The sequence below is a fragment of the Epinephelus fuscoguttatus genome, linkage group LG3 (genome assembly GCF_011397635.1).
Source record: "Epinephelus fuscoguttatus linkage group LG3, E.fuscoguttatus.final_Chr_v1".
Classification (NCBI taxonomy): domain Eukaryota; kingdom Metazoa; phylum Chordata; class Actinopteri; order Perciformes; family Serranidae; genus Epinephelus; species Epinephelus fuscoguttatus.
The window spans coordinates 35,882,553-35,902,543 of NC_064754.1; the positions used below are offsets into that span (position 1 = coordinate 35,882,553).

The 19,991-nt window shown below is 40.5% G+C and overlaps 1 pseudogene; it reads left to right on the forward strand.

Annotated features, from left to right (window-relative positions):
* The first annotated feature begins 1,358 nt into the window (after nt 1–1,358).
* LOC125886636 (lysozyme g-like) lies at nt 1,359–15,766 on the forward strand (annotated as a pseudogene).
* The last annotated feature ends 4,225 nt before the right edge of the window (nt 15,767–19,991 follow it).

Consider the following 19,991-nt stretch of genomic DNA (forward strand, 5'->3'; position numbering starts at 1 on the left):
AAGTCCATGACAAACGTTAATATGTGACAAGGTCGGAGTGAGAATGTGTTGGCCCAAGGGCTCAGGGGGGCCCTAAGCTTGCATTTCTTGTCTAAGGGCTTAGTCATCGCGTTAATAACTGAGCCCCAAAAGTCCTTAATAAAGACAGAACTAAAGGAATAGCTTGAACATTCAATTTAAAGATGTTACAAGAAAGTAACCATCATGATACCGTGTAGGAGAGTGTTTCTATTCCCTCAGTTTATCCAAAAGACTTGCACTGGGTACTCAGTGGTTCTCAACTAGTGGGTTGCAGCCCAAAAGTGGGTTACTGATCCCTTCTGAAATGACCACAAGTTACTCGCGAATATCTCAAGTTTGTAAAAAACACTTTATTTTTAAGTACAGTGAATTTCCGGCACAGTGCTTTCATTTTGAAGTGCAATTTTCCTGCTGTAGAGTGAGTGACTACTTGACAGAGACAGCAAACTAGCTCAACAACAAGGCCAAACGCATGTATGACGCTGTGGGGAGAAACGACATGTTGTACCTTCCCTGGGAGGCTTTTATGTGTCTCTGCTCAGGGCCCATTGTGTCATAATCTGTTTATGTTTTTTACTTCTACGCCTCTACATTTTGGAAGCATATATTGTCTCTTTTACTTCACTACATTTATCTGAAAACTGTCATTACTATCTACTTTACAAATTAATATTATTGACACACGATATGAATCAACCAATAAATTATGATCTATAATGGGTTAGGCTAACCAGCAGTGTTCAAAGCAGTTTAAATTAGCCTATCAGCTATCAGCTGCAACATTAGTGATGCTTATAAAGTAATGCATCAGTAATTATAATCCAGTGACATAATGTATGACATAAAAATGATATGAATAACGAGTACTTTTACTTTTGGTACCTTTTAATATAATTTGATGCAAATACGTGCTTAAGTACGACTTTAAATGTGGGACTTTTACTTGTAACTAAGTATTTTTGGTATCATGGTCTAAGTAAAAGATGTGGATCCTTCTGGGCCAGGCATAAACCTAACTTTTTTTTAAGGAATATGCTCCATGAGAACTACATGAACATGAACTACAATAATGAAGCTCTTAAGATTTTGACACAGGATCTGTCTAAAGAGATAAGTTATTATCACCTTAGTTTATATTGTACCTCACTGCTGCAGTAGCCTATCTATATAATTGCACAGCAAAATAACCGACAACCAATTGAAACGCAACGAATGAATAAAAAGCGAATATTTTTTGAATGCGTAGAAAATATCTCAGGGTTTAGTTGATGACTGTTGGGATGGGGGGTGTTTCCCAGTCAGGAAGGAAATACAGTGCACTTTCAGAATCACTCAGTTTGACTGCGCCCCTGCCTCTGGTCACCTGCAGCAGCAGCAGCAGCAGCAGCAGTGTGTTCTGGTCCTCCAGCTGAGGTGCAGAGATGCCTCCCAAGTCCGTTAAACGCGCTATAACGGAAGCGCTGGATGACTTGTCCGAGGAGCAAGTTGAGAGGTTCTGCTCCGCGATCAGGGACCGCAAGGAAGAGCCGCGGGTCAGAAAGGCGGATCTGGACGGAAAAAGAAATCCAGCAATCGCAGATGTCCTGGTTCAGATCTACACCGAAGTCAAAGCTAAAGAGGTGGCCCTGGAGACGCTGGGGGAGATTGGCTGCAACCAGCAGAAAAAGAACCTCGGTGAGTTTAACACGCACAAGTTTGGTGTCACAAGGGATTTGGGGATGGTTTTTGCCTTTTCATTTTCCCGTGCTCTTGCTCTCCACATCCACTCCCTTACGTTAGATTTTTTTTTTTTTACTTATGGTTTATTAATTTTCTCATTAAACAACACAATAGACATAGAACATAGTGTCAGTAGAATTTCTCTCAGTCTTTATGATGGTATTTGTAGATAGTCGATTTTTCCCATCTGTTTTCCCATATTGTTTGTTGTAGTTTTATAGTATATATAAGTCTTATAGTATAAGTAGTCTTTTGAGCTTTTGATTTCTTTTTTTTTTCCGATTAGGCCTACTTTATCTAATATCGTTAGGCCCCTATTTGCCCTATTTTTTGGTCCAGGGTCCCTGGCTTGAAATTAGTATCATAAGCCATCCAATTCAGAATTTTTATCTCACTTTCCAGTCTTGACTTCCTTACTCCTTTAAACCAGACCTCCAAGGTGGATTTGGTAATCGGATGCAGCTTTCCTTTTTTGGTCTTCAAACATATTTCGATTAGCAATCATACTCGGTACATGACAATTCTCTAACTCTATCTCCTTCCATCTTGTGGCACAATTCGCAACACACCAGCATATCAAGGGCCGGAGCTATGCAGCATAGTAATATTCTTTAAGGTCTGGCAGTGCCAAGCCTCTCCCATCTTTAGGTATTTGAAGTGTTGTATATTTGATTCTTGGTTTGCATCCCTTCCAAATAAATCTTGAAATTTTCTGGTCCCACTCTATAAATTGTAAGGGGGGAATCAGCACTGGCAAAGACTGAAATAGATACAAAATTCTTGGCAACACATTCATCTTGAAACTGAAAGCCGACATCATAACTTCCCATCTTTCCATATCCTTAAAGATTTCTTGGTTTAGTGGTTTGTAATTTGTTTCATATAATTCAGGTAGTTTTTTGTGATTTTTATTCCTAAATAATAAATTGATTTTTTGTCCCATTTGTAACCGTATATTTTTTACATTTCTGTAGATGGGGAATAATTAACAGATAGGATCTGTGTTTTTTCTACATTTAACTTATAACCAGAGAGGTATCCATAGAATGCTAATAAGGTCATCAATTTTGGTAGGTTGATGTCTGGTTGTTTTAAATATATCAAGACGTCATCTGCAAACAGCCAAATTTTGTGTTCTGTGTCTCTAATATTTACTCCCTCTATTTCCTCATTTTGCCGTACTGCTTGAGCTGGGCGTTCAATAAAGACTGCAAATAAGATGGGGGAGAGACAGCATCCCTGTCCAGTAGACCTTTCCAACTTAAACCACTTAGTAAGGCTGCCATGTATTTTTATTTTTGCTAGTGGGTCCTGATATAGTGTTCTAATACATGTGACCGACTCAGGTTTGAAGCCAAATTTCTCCAAGCAAAGATACAAGAATCTCCAGCTGACACAATCAAAGGCTTTTTCAGTGTCTAAACTTGATAATATGGCACTTTCTCCTTTCCTTTGTACTTCTTCAATTACATGCAGTGTCCGTTTTATACTGTCCTGAGTCTGTCGCCCCTTGATGAAGCCAGATTGATCTTTATCAATTAGGTCTGTCATGAAGGTTTCAAATCTGTTGGCTAAAATTGATGTGTATCTTGTAATCACAATTAAGTATCGATATTGGTCTACGTTAGATTTTTGTCTTAAAGTCCATGCGACAAAAGTGTTTCAGAGGCACAGGAGATATTTCACAATGTTTTAAAAAAAAAAAAAATCAGTCAGTGATAACTGGAAATTATTTTCACTTTCATTTTAAGCCTATACCTGCCTACATTCACACCTTTTGTCTACAGTTATCAGATAATGCTCATAATTATATGAGTACAGTCTGTTAATTAATTGTTTAGGTGCTGTTAAACATTGTGTGTGTTTTGTGTATTTCCAGCTGAGGAGTTCGGTGAGGCTTCAGTGGCACCTGTTTCCAGTAAGTGATTGATTTTGGTTGGTTCAGGAGACTTTAGGTTCTCATGATATGTGCTCTTGTTGATGTACAAGTGCGTTGAAGAAAAATATTCTCATAAACATTTGTAGGGTACGGAAACATCATGTTGGTGGAAACTACCGGTGCCTCACAACAAACAGCTCAGCAGGACAAGCTGAAATACTCAGGTAAAAACAGATCCACCCATCTACAGTTACATAATTATCTATATTTATGCTGTAGTTGTATCAATAGACTGAGCCCTGATCCCTGTTCTCTCCTTGATTACTTTCTAAAGGTGTGAAGGCATCATACGCCATGGCCGAGACTGATCTGGTGGAGATGAACAAATACAAAACCATCATCCAAAATACGGCTCGCCAGAAAGGACTTGATCCAGCTCTCATTGCTGCACTCATCTCCAGGTCATGCAGGGCTGGAAAGACACTGACAGCAGGCAAGGGGTGCTATGATGAGAAGAGAAAAACCTATAATACCTACGGGCTGATGCAGGTCATAACCATACTCTTTTATGCACTCTCCAGTGTCTTGTGTTACAGTGCAAAACAGTTGTGTTTATCTGAACTTTATTACCTGATATTTCCATAGATTGATATCAATCCAAATGGAGGTGGACACATCCCAAAAGGCGCATGGGACAGTGAGGAACACCTCTGCCAAGCCATTGACATCCTGCTGTATTTCATGTTGCGCATCAAGCATGCATTTCCAGACTGGACCAAGGAGCAGCAGCTGAAAGGTATATTGTTTCACTGAATTATTAGAATTTCATGACAAACTGGCCTCACACTTTGTTTTGCTTTGCTCTAATTTGTATTTGTCTCTGCAGGTGGGATAGCAGCCTACCATGCAGGGGATGGGAACATCCACTCCTACGAAGACGTGGACGCCAACACCTGGGGCGGAGACTACTCCAACGATGTTATTGCCAGGGCTCAGTGGTACAAAAGCGAGGGTGGCTTTTAAGCAGGCGCCCCATGTACAAGGCTGTTGCCGCAGCGGCCTGGATTCGACTCCAGCCTGTGGCCCTTTGCTGCATGTCACTCCCTCTCTCTCCCCCTTTCACACTTGTCTGTCCTATCTATTAAAGGCTAAAAATGCCCCCAAAAAAATCTTAAAAAATAAATAAATAAAATAAAATTCTAGTCGTCGACATTTCTTATGACATATTTTTCAGCAACTGCAGCTCAACAGAATCATCCAAAACATTTGTCTAAACAGTTAAAATGATTGATTACATAAATTAGCATATCATTGTAATCATATGTGTCAATGTGTTTAAATACATTTACGAATTGTTTTAAACTTGACTGTTAATAATTTGTACATGTATATAAATGGTCAATAAATGCTTTACAGCACACTTTGAGGGAGTGTTCATGTGTCATCATATATCATTACATGTGATAATGTTGCAGCATAAACAAGACTTAAAATAAGTGGTGCAGACAAGGAGTTGCACATTTGAGGGTTTACTCACAAGAAAGACAAAGAATTAGTACATCATGACAATTAAAGTGTCTGACAAACAAGCAGTATCAGTTGACATGCCTGCAGCTTTCCAGTACACATAGGAGGGTATTTCCTGTCATGTTAGTACAGATTTCCTGTTATTCAACCAGCTACAGGAAACAATTTTTCCCACATAACCAGTCTGAATCAACACCAGATCATTTAGCAGCAGTCATGTCAGGATGATAAGTTTATGTCAGGTTGGGTACACCTGTTTTTTTTTTTGGCACTGTCAGCAGGATGGCCCTGGAAACGACATCCGGTTAGGTCATTTGAGCTTTAATTCGTTGTGTGACCTCACCAGAGTTTGAGGAGATGCAGTGACTGGTGTCAGAATTCCTCCAAAAAGAACCTTGAAGTTAACTGTAAACTGATTGAGAGGTATGAACATTTGATTTTTAACATGTGCACTGCCTTATTGGGAACTGGGGTTTAGAAGACTATGAGAAGAAGAGTTATATTGTACTGGTGCCTTTGTCATGCAGGGCCAATGGCCAGCATCTCAGTTTTATCAGATCTTAGAAGCAGGAAATTTCATGACACCTAATAATTCACAGTAGACGAGAGAGGCCTCATATTTAGTAAATGGGAATAATCATTTGCATTTATAAGCACATAAAGTTGAGAATCATCATTGTAGTTGTGGAAATTAATCCCATGATGGAGTACAGTTTGCCCAAGCAGTGAAAGGCAGAAAAGCAGAGGACTAACAGAGTCCTTTACTTTGCACTTTATACTTAAAAAAAAAAAAAAAAATAAAAAAAAATAAAAAATAGATGAACCCACAAAAGTTTGAATTCCACAAATATTCTTTCTCAAAACATTTTTAATGAAAACAAAATGTATTTTGCATATTCAGCATTTCAGTTGGTCACATCAAATTACCCTTATAAAGACAGCATTGGTATAAACTAAAGCTGTATTCTACAACAACCACATTTTTGAAGTGATGGCATCATGATTTATGATATGAAAAAATTAAATGGAACATTCTGGATAATGGGCACTTTTACTTTTGGTACCTTTTAGTATTTCTGATGCAAATACACAGCACCAGGAGAGCAGAGGTGAAGAGGATGGGTGTAGCACCATGCAGCCACAGAGCAGAGCAGACAAAAACCAGAAAGGGAGCAGGCAGGACTCGGAGTCAGAGACAGAAGGCTGAGCTGATTACCAGGGCAGAGACAACGGAGGCAGGTCAGGAACAGGCAGGGTCAGTACCAGGGAGTGAAACCGAGTGAATGTCTGAAAGTCTTGCATGGAGTTTGAAGAACAATCTGGCACTGAGCAGCTGCTTATATGCAGGGAGTGCTGATGAGAAGCAGCTGTGTACACAGGTGAGTGGAGTTGGCTTGAGATGAAGGGAGTGTGTCTGGATGGCAGGGTGCAGGTGAATGGAAATTTACCAGGAGCAGGTGAGAGAGAGAAAGATTAGCAGAATGCAGGCTGTAACAGGCTTTAATCATCTTGATAACTCTGGATCTGGATCAGGGTGATCCAGTTGATAGATGCTTTGAAAACTAGCACAAATGTAAGATGGATCAGCTGATCCTGGACAACACGAGATTTCCACATCTGGATCACTTGGAAATCCCATGTTTTGCTGTCCATTGATTGGACTTTTTTTTGATTGGACTGTTTGTCAAATCTGGGAAACCATTCTCCCAAGTGTTTTCAGTGTGAAAGAAGGAATTATTAGGTGGAGGTCTTTGAGGCAGTGAAACTTCTTGACACACCACGTTTGGAGGATTTGGATCAGTGTCATCATCAAGAGTAGGAAACCCGATGTTTTTCCAGTCTGGGTACTTCTTCTCATCAGTTTCTTCAATGTCAGGCACGTCCTCAGTAGGAGAAGGACTTGGGAGTCAGAGGAACCTCATGAGCCTGTATGCTGAGAGGCTGCGAAAACAGACAGGCCACTGCCACTTCATCATCCACAGAAGGAAACCCAAAGTATGAAAAATCTGGGTACATCTTTTCATAGATGCTTCCCATGTCCAACATGTCATCAGCAGGCAGAGGACTTTGGAGGAAGTGGAATGTCAGCCAGCCAACTGAGGGGCATCATATTTAGAGCTTCATCTTCCCTGAGAGGCTGGGGAAACAGACAAGCTACTTTATCATCAAGAGAAGGAACGCTGATGCTTTTTGACTCTGGGTGCATCTTCTCAGAAATGTCTCCCATGTAAAGTTCAGCATCAGCAGAACTGTGAGGCCGTGGAACATCCGGTGGCAGCAGGTTTCGATGCTTCAGATCACACTAAGAATGAAACTCAATGTTTTTCAAAAGCCTCTCATGGGTGTCCACCAAAGTGAAAGTATTTCCAGTGGTGGTAAGGTGGCTGCCTCTTTAAAGTTGCACACTCTGCAAAAAACAACAACAACATACAATGCATACAAATGATCAGGATGGCTTCTATGATAATACCATTATGTATTTTATTTAAAGTCATATGACACTAGCTAGACAAAAGCAACACCCAAAACCATGGGTGCATATTGAGACGATGGGCCCCTGAACACATGCAAAAGGCCCCACCACCACCTCTATATAAGAGCAAGACACACAGACTTTGTGGTGGTTTTGCACCTTTTCATTGTTGTTTTGCATCTCTTTGTGTCTCATTTTGTGTTTACAGTTATGAAAATGAAGTTATGACACTTCAGCCCCCTGGGCCCATGCATGTTCAGTAATACATTTATGCCCAGATCCTGTCCATACTATAAGAAACAGGTATTTTAATGTCTACACTACCTCTACCTCTACCTCTACCTCTACACTACCATCCATCCATCCATCCATTTTCTAACCGCTATCCCAGCTGACATTGGGCGAGAGGCAGGGTACACCCTGGACAGGTCACCAGACTATCGCAGGGCTGACACATAGAGACAAACAACCATTCACACTCACATTCACACCTACAGACAATTTAGAGTTATCAATTAACCTGCATGTCTTTGGACTGTGGGAGGAAGCTGGAGTACCCAGAGAAAACCCACGCTGACACGGGGAGAACATGCAAACTCCACACAGAAGGGCTCCCACACCCGGGATCGAACCGGCAACCCTCTTGCTGTGAGGCGACAGTGCTAACCACCACACCACCGTGCTGCCCTCTCCTGTTTCTTACTCTAATTAAATATGTTTTAAGTCTTCACCTTACTAAAAACTATCACCATAACAACCCAAAATGTTAGCATTGTATGTTTCTGCAAACCTCTAATAGTTTACTCTCGCACCAACACTGTGGTTAACATGTGGTTAGGTTCAAGCACAAAAACCATGTGGTTATGGTGAGGAAAAGATGGCTTAAAATAGCCGGTTTTGGAAGCACCATCCCCACTGGAAAAAATCAGCAAGGGGTTGCAACTACGTTTGGTCTTTAAAAAGCTGCTGGAAACACAGCGATGACTTGCTAAATCACAACTGCTTTCTTTGTTTATTGGTCTCAAACAGTGGTCCATCTTTCCAGACCTTCCATTTTAAATTACTGAAGTCAAGACTGTCGGGTTCAGGGTGCGTTTTACTGACGTGTGTTCCATCGGCTCTTTGTAGGGGCTCTTCAAGACCATTTAGGTCATGGCTTTTTGCCTGAGAAAAGGTTACATTTTTATTGGTTAATTTGTTCACTGAGAAAGACATCAAGCACATAACTTTTCATTTTAGAAAACTTAAACAGAGAAGAGTAACTTACCATTGTGTGAGCCTTATTCAGACACTGGTCAGACCAAATGTCCATGGTGGATTTGGTTTGACAGTTCTGTAACATTACAGAAAGTTTTGTCCTAGGCCTGACTGCATTCGTGCATTCGTACGTACATAATAGATAAAATAGTAGAAAATAATATGTGTATTGAGCAGAAAAAAAATATATTTCCTGTCTAACTCTACCTGTGCAGATGATGTGGTTTCATCACCTGAAATTATTGAAATTATTCTGTCTAAACCTTCCCTTACGGACGGACGGATGGATGGATGGATGGATAGACAGACAGACAGACAGACAGATAGATAGATAGATAGATGGATAGATAGATAGATAGATAGATAGATAGATAGATAGATAGATAGATAGATAGATAGAGACAACAACACAACAACATATAGTTCATCTCCTCATGGATCACACTGCCTAGGTTTTTACTCCTTCACTTAATTAGTTTTTTTTTCTTTAAATTGTATGTCTGTCTCAAAATGTAACTGTGCTTTGGCAACACATATGAAATGTCTTGCCGATAAGCTTAGTGAATTGAAAAATTGAATAGATGGCACAGACATGTAAAAGTCTTGTCTTATGTAGGAGCAAGACACACAGACTTAGTGTTGGTTCTGTATGTTTTTGGTGTGTGTCTTTTTGGGTCTTCTTGTGTCTGTCGATGTTTTGTCTCTCTTTGGGGTAATCTTGTGTCTTTTGTTTGTTTTATGTCTCTTTATGATCATTTTGTGTCTCTCTGCTGTCATTTTGTCTTTTTTTTGTCATTTCATGTTTCTTTGTGATCATTTTTGTGTCTTTTTTGGTAATGTTGTGTCTCTTTGTAGCCATTTTGTGTCTGTTTTGTGCATGGGAATACTGTGCTGTAAGCGTTGATGATGTGACTGGGCCAACTTGACCAGCATCAAGTCCTGGGCCCAGGTGTTCAGAAATAATCTGATCAGGTTTCAGCTATTGGATTGGATAAAATCTCGCAAATGGTTGATTAAAAGAAAAGATGGATTCTGAAATCAGATTAGATCATTAACTCTACTCTTGTTTTTGATTTCAGTCAAACCTTCAGAGTGTATTGTTCAAAGCTTTTCAGTAGGATTGGGATATCTTTCAACAAAAAAAACCCCCAAGTTTTTCTGATTCAGCAGAAGGGTGGACTCTGTGAATTTCAGGAACTTGTAAAATGGTCAAATATATGCACATTTAGTTCAGCTATTGTGCTTTTTGGGGTTGAGTTGGAGGAGAAAGAGGGAGAGATTTCAACAGAGCTAGCAGACCCTCATGACTCAACATGTAACCCTGGCGACTACAGGAATCTGTGATTTCATAAATTTCATATTTTGTGTATATAGGTTACTATGAACTATTAGTTTTTTCAAAGAGCTAGGTCTCACTCTGAAGTTGTCAAGATCTGGCACTTGGGCAGGGACTTGCAGCATCAGAAACCAACAAAGAGTGGCATCCTTTAACATCAGCATGATACTCGGCCGGTCATCATTATAGTTTAGCGGCACCCGGCAGCATCCGGGCATACACGACGGGACAAGGATGAAAGTTAAGGCGGTTAAAGTCTTAGTGGGGCAGGTGGGAGAGGAGGTGGATGGGTCCAACATACACCAACTTTCACCTGAGAAAGTGGTGATTGCATCTCGTAAGATTCTAAAGCCAAACCCTGTTCTTTTTTCCTAAACCTAACCACGTGACTTTGTTGCTGAAGCCCAGCCATGTGTGGTTGTTGTTGAGGGAAAAAAGTTAATTTGCGGTGTTGTACTGACATAAATTTCCTGTGAAAACAGAAGTGTGTCTTGAAAGAAGACAATGCATGTAACAGGCAGAACTTAACACAGTGTCCCAGAATGTCAACAACCAACACACCCAGGGTACCTTGCACATCCTATGTCCATGACCAAACATCAAAATGTGACAAGGTCGGAGTGAGAATGTGTTGTAAAGGAAGATGTCCATGTGTTCATCAGTGTCTCCTACACAAAACCTGTCAAAGAGAGTTGATTTCCCGTGGCCCCAGATTGCAGAAACCATATCACAACCGGTGAAGGCTTGAGAAAAGAGCAGGTGGTGCCTTTGTCTTTCAGAGAGAGCTTTTGGATCTTCCTGACCTTGTAAGAGCCCTTCGACATGGTTCAGAAGAGTGGGTGATTGGTGTTTGAGCTATGGTGCACTAGCATTACTAGCACATCTGTATCTTCTGCCCGCACTTGAAAATAGTGTGCAAAGCATCTAAAACTGTGCCAAAAACTGCAATCATGCAGTCATTTTATTTAACAATGCTAATATTCTTGCTTTCTGAGGATAAATACACTTGCATTACAACATGGCAAATCAAAATACAGCACAACACAGCAAAATATCAATCACAGAATCGCAGTTGATGTAAGTACTGCAACAGTGCTTCATAATGACCTCAACAGTGTCATTTGTGGCAGCAGCCACAATCAAAGTGTCAGCATCGTTGTCACAGTGCTCCACGGTGATTGGATGTTTCTGAAATGTTGAAAAGAGGAGATGGATGAGCTCACTCTTGTTATGAGTGTAATCCATGAACTTTGCCCTTGCCGTCAAATGTATCTTAACTGGTCAAAACTGTTGATCACAGCAGGAGTTCTTGGACACTGGATTTGGACATGAGCTGCTATAGCCATCAAAGACAAGAATGATCTTCCGAGAGCGACTGTCAAGACCCTGCACATAGCTCAGGTAACTGTTGGCAATCTCCTGCCAAGTCTGACCTTGTTCCTACTTGACCATGTAGAGAAGTCATCTGCCATCGAGCACCAGACTGGAGAAAGGTTGGTCATGTAATGGAAAATTACCATATAACTATAAAACCCATCACTTGTATTAACTTTGGTCCAACAAATGCCTTTTGTAAGTTTCTCACTGATAGAACTCTCCAATGACTGTCTCCCATGTAATTTAAAAATGCTTACACAATCAAATACCATACAGGATTTGTTATGTTTGTTTCATTCTGTTCAAGGCTAAGTTGACTTGTTGACCACAGAACCGGTCTTAGCCGGTCAACGTCCTTGCAGGTGCACGTACCTTCTTGTCAGTTTCCTCCCTAACTTGTCTATAAAGGAGTCCCAGCAAGGATAGCTTTTGTCTACACTCTGCAGACTGCCTGCCATGCCTGACCCTTTGTGCAAAGCATTAAAAGATTGAAAGACATCTCTGGTGTTTCAGATATCTTTATTTCAGACTCTCACATGCTCATATATTTTTGGAAACCACAGTGAGTGGTGAAGTCTTTTAGGCTGGTTTTGGAAAAGCCTGCCTTGTTCACCTCCTTAATTATCTGACCTTTGCGGCCGAACAAGGACAAGGGGAAAGGAGTAAGCTCATACATTATGCTTGTCTTGAATATCATATCCCTTTGGGTGAAGATTATCAGTCAGTTGAACAACTTGAGTGAGTTTAGGAGAATCTTCTTGTCATTGACCTGTCATTGAATGTTTCTGAGCAATGACAGGGCCTGTACCTTGAACTTCACCTCCATGGTCTATGTCACTGTCTGTCCACCCAGCTTTATCTGCATCTCACTCCCTACCTCAGCGGTCTCTCAATGTTGACTGTGTTATCTGCAGTGCTCACAAATCCTGCTGAGAAGGACACAAGCAACTGCTTGTCTTGATCATGGTCATGGTGATATGTGTGGAGTGTATTGTGTCAGTCTATGATCCATACAATGGTTTGAGCATGTCTTGCACCCGCTATTTCACTCACTCACTGCGAATGCCAACCAATGGGAGAATGATTTTAACACCACCTGTTTTAACTACGGAGTTTAACGCCAACACTGGGGGGCGTCTTACTCTAGCTGTTGTAATATCTCTGAAAGAGTCAGTCTGCTCTAACATGTTTTACATTGGAAAACTTACTGTGCACTTGTGCTTTTCCTAAAGTGCGACTTTAAATGCAGGACTTAACAGAATAGTTTTTGTTATTAAGTGAAATAAAAGATGAAGATCCTTCTTCCACCACTGGGCCAGACCCACGAACTAATAATCTTGACATGTTTTTCAGGAATATGCTCCATGTGAACATGACCAAGCAATGAAGCTCTTAAGATTATATTTTGACACAGGATCTGTCTAAAAGAGATAAGTTGATAACACCTTAGTTTATAGCCTATTGTACCTCACTGCTGCAGTACCTATATAATTACACAGCAAAATAATAGACAACCAATTGAAACACAATGAATAAATAAAATGTGATTGGTAGAAAATGTCTCAGGGTTTGGTTGATGACTGTTGGGATGGGGGGAGTTTCCCAGTCAGGCATTAAATTCAGTGTACTTTCAGATTCACTTAGTTTGACTGCGCTCCGGCCTCTGGTCAGCTGCTGCTTTTCACAGTGCAGTTATAGGCTATCCCACAGCAGACTATTCTCAGTCCAGCTGTGCTCCATCAGTGAGGAGAGCTCCCAGCAGCAGCAGCAGTGTGTTCTGGTCCTCCGGCTGAGGTGCAGAGATGCCTCCCAAGTCCGTTAAACGCGCTATAGCGGAGGCGCTGGATGACTTGTCCGAGGAGCAAGTAAAAAGGTTCTGCTCCGCGGTACGGGACCGCAAGGAAGAGCCGCGGATCAGACTGGCAGATCTGGAAGGAAAAAGTCGTCCAGAAATCGCACGTGTCCTGGTTCAGTTCCACACCGAAGTCAAAGCTAAAGAGGTGGCCCTGGAGGCGCTGGGGGAGATTGGCTGCAACCAGCAGAAAAAGAGCCTCGGTGAAGTTTGGTGTCAGAAGTGATTTTTTTTTACTTGTACACGAGAAGAGTCTTGAAGGATGATCACCACCTGCTTGGTTTTTGCAAATGTACTTCTGAATAATCGATGCACTTCTGTTAGAGAGTAGCACGGCACAGCCGTCTCCCTGCGCTTTCCATCCTCTTTTCTGTAATTCCTTTTTTTTTTAGGTTTTCCCAAAAGATAAACATTGCGATGCAATACAAGACAACATATTACATTATTTTAGTTAATAACATAGAATACAAAACAAAACAAAACTATACATTTGGTAACACATTGCCCGCACTTTTCCAGAGAAAATTATAGCGGAAGTGGATGGATGTTGTGTTGATGGTTGCTGCATCCCAAAATCTCTCTGAAATTAAAAGAGTTTATTTCACATTGGTGCACTCTCCTATCAGTTGCAGACAAGTAATACTCTATGTGCAAATTTGCGAATTTCATCTTTTTTCTTTTGGTACCGTGCCCCCAATGGCTTTTGCTATTTCATTGTCCCCTGCTCTTGCTTTCCACATTCACTCCCTTATGTTAGTTTTTTTTTTTTTGTCTCAAAGTCCATGCAACAAAAGTGTTTCAGAGGCATAGAAGATATTTCACAATGTTTTTTTTTTTTTTTTTAAACCAGTCAACGATAACTGGAATTCATTTTCACTTTCATTTTAAGCCTATACCTGCCTACATTCACGCCCTTTGTCTATGGTTATCATATAATGCTCATAATTATATGAGTACAGTCTGTTAATTAATTGTTTAGGTGCTGTTAAACATTGTGTGTGTTTTGTGTATTTCCAGCTGAGGAGTTCGGTGAGGCTTCAGTGGCACCTGTTTCCAGTAAGTGATTGATTTTGGTTGGTTCAGGAGACTTTAGGTTCTCATGATATGTACAAGTGTGTTGAAGAAAAATATTCTCATAAACATTTGTAGGGTACGGAAACATCACGTTGGTGGAAACTACCGGTGCCTCACAACAAACAGCTCAGCAGGACAAGCTGAAATACTCAGGTAAAAACAGATCCAGCCATCTACAGTTACATAATTATCTATATTTATGCTGTAGTTGTATCAATAGACTGAGCCCTGATCCCTGTTCTCTCCTTGATTACTTTCTAAAGGTGTGAAGGCGTCATACGCCATGGCCGAGACTGATCTGGTGGAGATGAACAAATACAAAACCATCATCCAAAATGTGGCTCGCCAGAAAGGACTTGATCCAGCTCTCATTGCTGCACTCATCTCCAGGTCATGCAGGGCTGGAAAGACACTGACAGCAGGCAAGGGGTGCTATGACGAGAAGAGAAAAGCCTATAATACCTACGGGCTGATGCAGGTCATAACCATACTCTTTTATGCACTCTCCAGTGTCTTGTGTTACAGTGCAAAACAGTTGTGTTTATCTGAACTTTATTACCTGATATTTCCATAGATTGATATCAATCCAAATGGAGGTGGACACATCCCAAAGGCGCATGGGACAGTGAGGAACACCTCTGCCAAGCCATTGACATCCTGCTGTATTTCATGTTGCGCATCAAGCATGCATTTCCAGACTGGACCAAGGAGCAGCAGCTGAAAGGTATATTGTTTCACTGAATTATTAGAATTTCATGACAAACTGGCCTCACACTTTGTTTTGCTTTGCTCTAATTTGTATTTGTCTCTGCAGGTGGGATAGCAGCCTACCATGCAGGGGATGGGAACATCCACTCCTATGAAGACGTGGACGCCAACACCTGGGGCGGAGACTACTCCAACGATGTTATTGCCAGGGCTCAGTGGTACAAAAGTGAGGGTGGCTTTTAAGCCGTCAGCAATCATGTATGAAATGATGCACGTAACGAATGGAGATTCCTCTTTTAAAATTTCTAGTCGTTGTCATTTCTTATAAATGACATATTTTTCAGCAACTGCAGCTCAACAGAATCATCCAAAACATTTGTCTAAACAGTTAAAATGATTGATTACATAAATTAGCATACCATTGTAATCATATGTGTCAATGTGTTTAAATACATTTACGAATTGTTTTAAACTTGACTGTTAATCATTTGTAATTTTACAATAATATGTACATGTAACAGGTAATAAATGCTTTACAACACACTTAAAGGATTTGTTTGTGTGTAATCATATATAATTACATGTGATAACAGCTTTTGGTGTACTGGTGTCTTTGTTGAGCAGGGCCAATGGCCAGCATCTGGATTTTATCAGAATTTAGAAGTAGGAAATTACAGAACTTTACTGCCAAAATTGGGCCCTGGAGGTAAATTTTAAGAAAACCCAAATCATTGTGCTTTCCATAAAAAAACGAAACAAACAAAAAAGACCCCCCAGATGTCTTGAAAACAAATACCTGAATAAAACCCTGATTAAACACACCAAAAATATACTTGCCTTGGCCTGAACCTATCTGCATCAGGAAATTTCAATATGCAATAAATGCCCTCAAAGAAAAAGCATGTAGAGCATTGTACACAATAAAAACCAAATTACTGAGCTTTTATTTTCCAATCAGAATATGGACAAAAATATTTGGCAATGTAATTTTACCAATAGCATTTTATGGAAGTGAGATCTGGGGCCCGCTGAGTGGATTGGAGCATGACTCATGGGACAAACACCCCATAGAGGCCCTCCACACCAAATTTTGCAGAAGAACTCTGACTGTCCAGAGGAACATGCCAAGTAACACCTGTCAAGCAGAAATGGGGCACTTTTTGTTACTATTAAACATCCAAATATGGGCACAAACATTTTGGACACATTTAAATTTTAGCCCAAAAGACACACTTCAATTTAAATCACTACAAACCCAAGAACTAAACCCTGAAAACAGTCCCTTCAGTCAGCTGATGATGAAACTAAACAACCAGAATCCCATGAGCACTGAGCCAAAACAAATAAACAGAATTAAAAAAAATATATAAATCAATCAAAAGATCTATACCTACAATATGAGAGAAGTCAAACAAAAACACAAAGTAGACTAAATTGTTATTTGAGCCTGAACAGAGAATATAAATTGGCTGAATATCCGCACCCTGTCAGAGACAGGAAACAGAGACTGATCCTGACCGAATACAGGCTGAGTGACCATCAGCTGGCAGGAGAAACAGGGACACAGACATGGCTGCCCAGAGAGCTGCCCAGTCTTTGTCGTCACTGCTCAACAGGTGAAGTAGACGCAGAAATGCATTTCCTCCTCCACTGTAAAAAAAATTACATGACATGCAGTATTCCACAGTAGACATGAGAGGCCTCTTCTTTAGTAATATGGGAATAATCATCTGCCTTTATAGGCACATAGAGCTGAGAATCATCAGTGTAGCTGTGGAAATTAATTCCATGACTAAATATAATATGTCCAAGCAGTGGAAGACAGAAAAGCAGAAGACCAAGAACAGAGCCCTGAGGCACTCCATATCTCACCCCAGAAAATACTGAGGTGGTATCATTGTTGGAAACAGTGTTCTTTCAGAGAGGTAAGATTTTAACCAATGCGACAGCCTGGTCAGAGACACCAAATTGATTTCCCAGTTTGTTTAGGGGTACACAGTTAGTAAAAGTGTAAAAAGCTGCACAGACATCCAGTCATAAAAGTACCAAGTAGGAATCTGAATCCTAGTAAGCAGATCACTCACGATGTAGGTAAGCACCGTTTCATTGGAGTGGCAGGTCCTGGAAACAGATATAAATGGTTAAAAAAGATAGCTGTTAAATATGTGGGCTGAACGTTGTTGAGACTAGACTTTTTCTGGTACTTACGAAAAGAATGGAGGGTTAGACACATTTCATTTAGATATTCTGGATGAAGGTTTAACCACAGCAGTCTTATAGCTAGTATTCAGCATCATAGGTGCAAAAGATGTTTGAAAAGTTTAAGGTGGTAGGGGGTTTGCAAAAGCATGACTTTCATTATCACTCTTTGTTCCTGCAGTGATGTGCACATTGAGCCGAGCTGGAAAGTACAAGCTGTGAATGGTGACACAAGCTTGTGGCTTTACCTCACATCGATGGGGTTAACACCACTGATTATCTTTGTACTACATAGGGAAAGTAAAAGTTCCTGCTGCGACATAAACTTTGAGACTTTGCCTTCACACTATCACAGGTGTGCAGAGCAGTGTAGTTGTCTGAAAGTGATAGTGCAGTTAAAGGAAAACACCCATTTCTTGTAAACTGTGCTGTGTGATATGAAGCATGTGGAAAATGTTTTTAGGCTTGGATAAATGAATGTTCAGCATGCTAACATGCTTACAATCCCAACGCCAATATGCTCATGTTTAGAAGGTATAACATGATGGATGATGGAATATGTATATTTCCTTTTATTATTATTATTCTATGTGTGTATGTGTGTATTTCTGCACTCAAGTAACCGTCTTTGCTTTGTATCTAGTCACACCCTGTGTTGTCATGTCATGCAGAAAATAACTTTCCTGTTGACTGCTTACACAAGTGCTAACTGAAGTCTGGGCATTACAGTTTTATTGTTGTCCTGCACAGGAAGGAAACCCCCTATCAGCGAGCATCTGCTGTCAACAGTGCTGAACCTGTGACTGTGCATCATGAGAACATGAGGAATAAAAGACAAAGGTACATTTTATTGGTCTGAAGTTGGCAAAACTCACAAAATGTCGTTCATGCAATTACTCTGTGTAATGTTGAAAGTAAATAAACACCTGTATACTGCCTCTGCAGATTTCAGTAACTGGCCTGCAAAATATCTGCAAGCTCAATAACTTGTATTAAGGAATAAAAATGAAACAGATTTGTGTGCAAATCTCAATATCCCTCATCTGGAGTTTCGTGGTGCAATCTGCACACATTATACTTAAAACTGCATTTACTACTTTGTCTAGTTTACAACCTGCCACAGTCAGTCTGCCACTGGCTGAATGCCCTGCAAGCTGCTGCAACTTTAAAACTCAGTCGAGGCCATTTCTTGTAAACCAGCTGCTTTCACCTGATTATCCCTCTGCTATTCACTGGTAAAACATCCAGGCCTGCTTAATAACGCCCCCTGCAAGCGAGAAATAGAATAGCAGATAGGACGAGCAAGTCATTGGGAAAGTGAAAGTAAAATCCTGACATAAATACGGCCATTATCCTGCGTATGTGCACCAGATGAGACAGAGGGACACTGCGTGACTGTCCTCGTATTCCACTTTCAAGGAGACCTGTAGAAGAGGAAACGATTAAAATGGGTGGGTGCTTTTGTTATTTTATCGCTGATATAACTTAAATTTTAAGCTTTAAATCACATGACGTGGTGGAAAAGAGACTCAACTCTATTACTTGTGTCAAAGTAGAGATACTCTTGGTCAAATATTGTGTTATAAATAAAGTGTTAAGATTTAATATGAGTGAAAGTACTTGTGTGAATGCTTTAAAAATACTGATGTGTCTTTTAATGTCAACAGGTTGTGCGTTTACAGCACCCAATGCACCTGTACTGGCGCCCATAGAATGAAAAAGCTTGTAGCATATGAAACAAAGCTTACAGAAATGACTATAGAAACACAATTAAGTCGTCAAAGGGACAGCCATTCTCGTTTTCATTGTTTATTTATTTAGTTTTGCGCGCAGAAAACGAAGCAAATATTTAAAAGGATTTGAATCTTCATTTCAAAAATCTCAGACACGGACTTCAGATGTGGTCAGGGGTGCGCTGGTGGTGAGGAACTTTTGTTACCACCGACAAGTTCAAACTGAACTGTTCAAATCTTGCAGCAAGAAGAGCACAGTCGGAGAGCCTGTCTTGCAATGGGATCACTCTCCAGCCCAGATGTCAGCCAGGGGTGTAAAGTGTGTGTGTGGGTGCAATGGCCCTCTCCTTACTTCCACCTTGCGCGGAAAACACCCATCTATGAACTCAGCCTTCATTATGATCTCAACCACACACACAGCTGTAAAATTTTGTCAGCCAGGGTGGTAAAGTGTGCGGTGGGGGGCCCCCTGACTCAGACCACACCCTTCTTCAAACTGCAGGTTGCAACAGTATTGTGTTAACAAAATCTGTCCATAAACAGAAAGACACCTGGCAAAACACTCAAAACGGCTTCTGTGGTATCTCTTGCACTAATGGGTGACCACATTTCACCATGGCAACACACATGCACACACAACTTGAAATCAATTCTAGCCATTGCCACATTGTCCCATCTGGTAAAGAAAAGAAAACTCATCCCCTGACCTCAAAGCTATACTTCAAATGAACAAGGAACAGTAACAATGATAAAAAAAATGTAGTGGAGTCAAAAGTAAAATATTTGTCTTTTAAATGTAGTTTAATAAACGTCATAAGCGTCCAAAAATACAATGT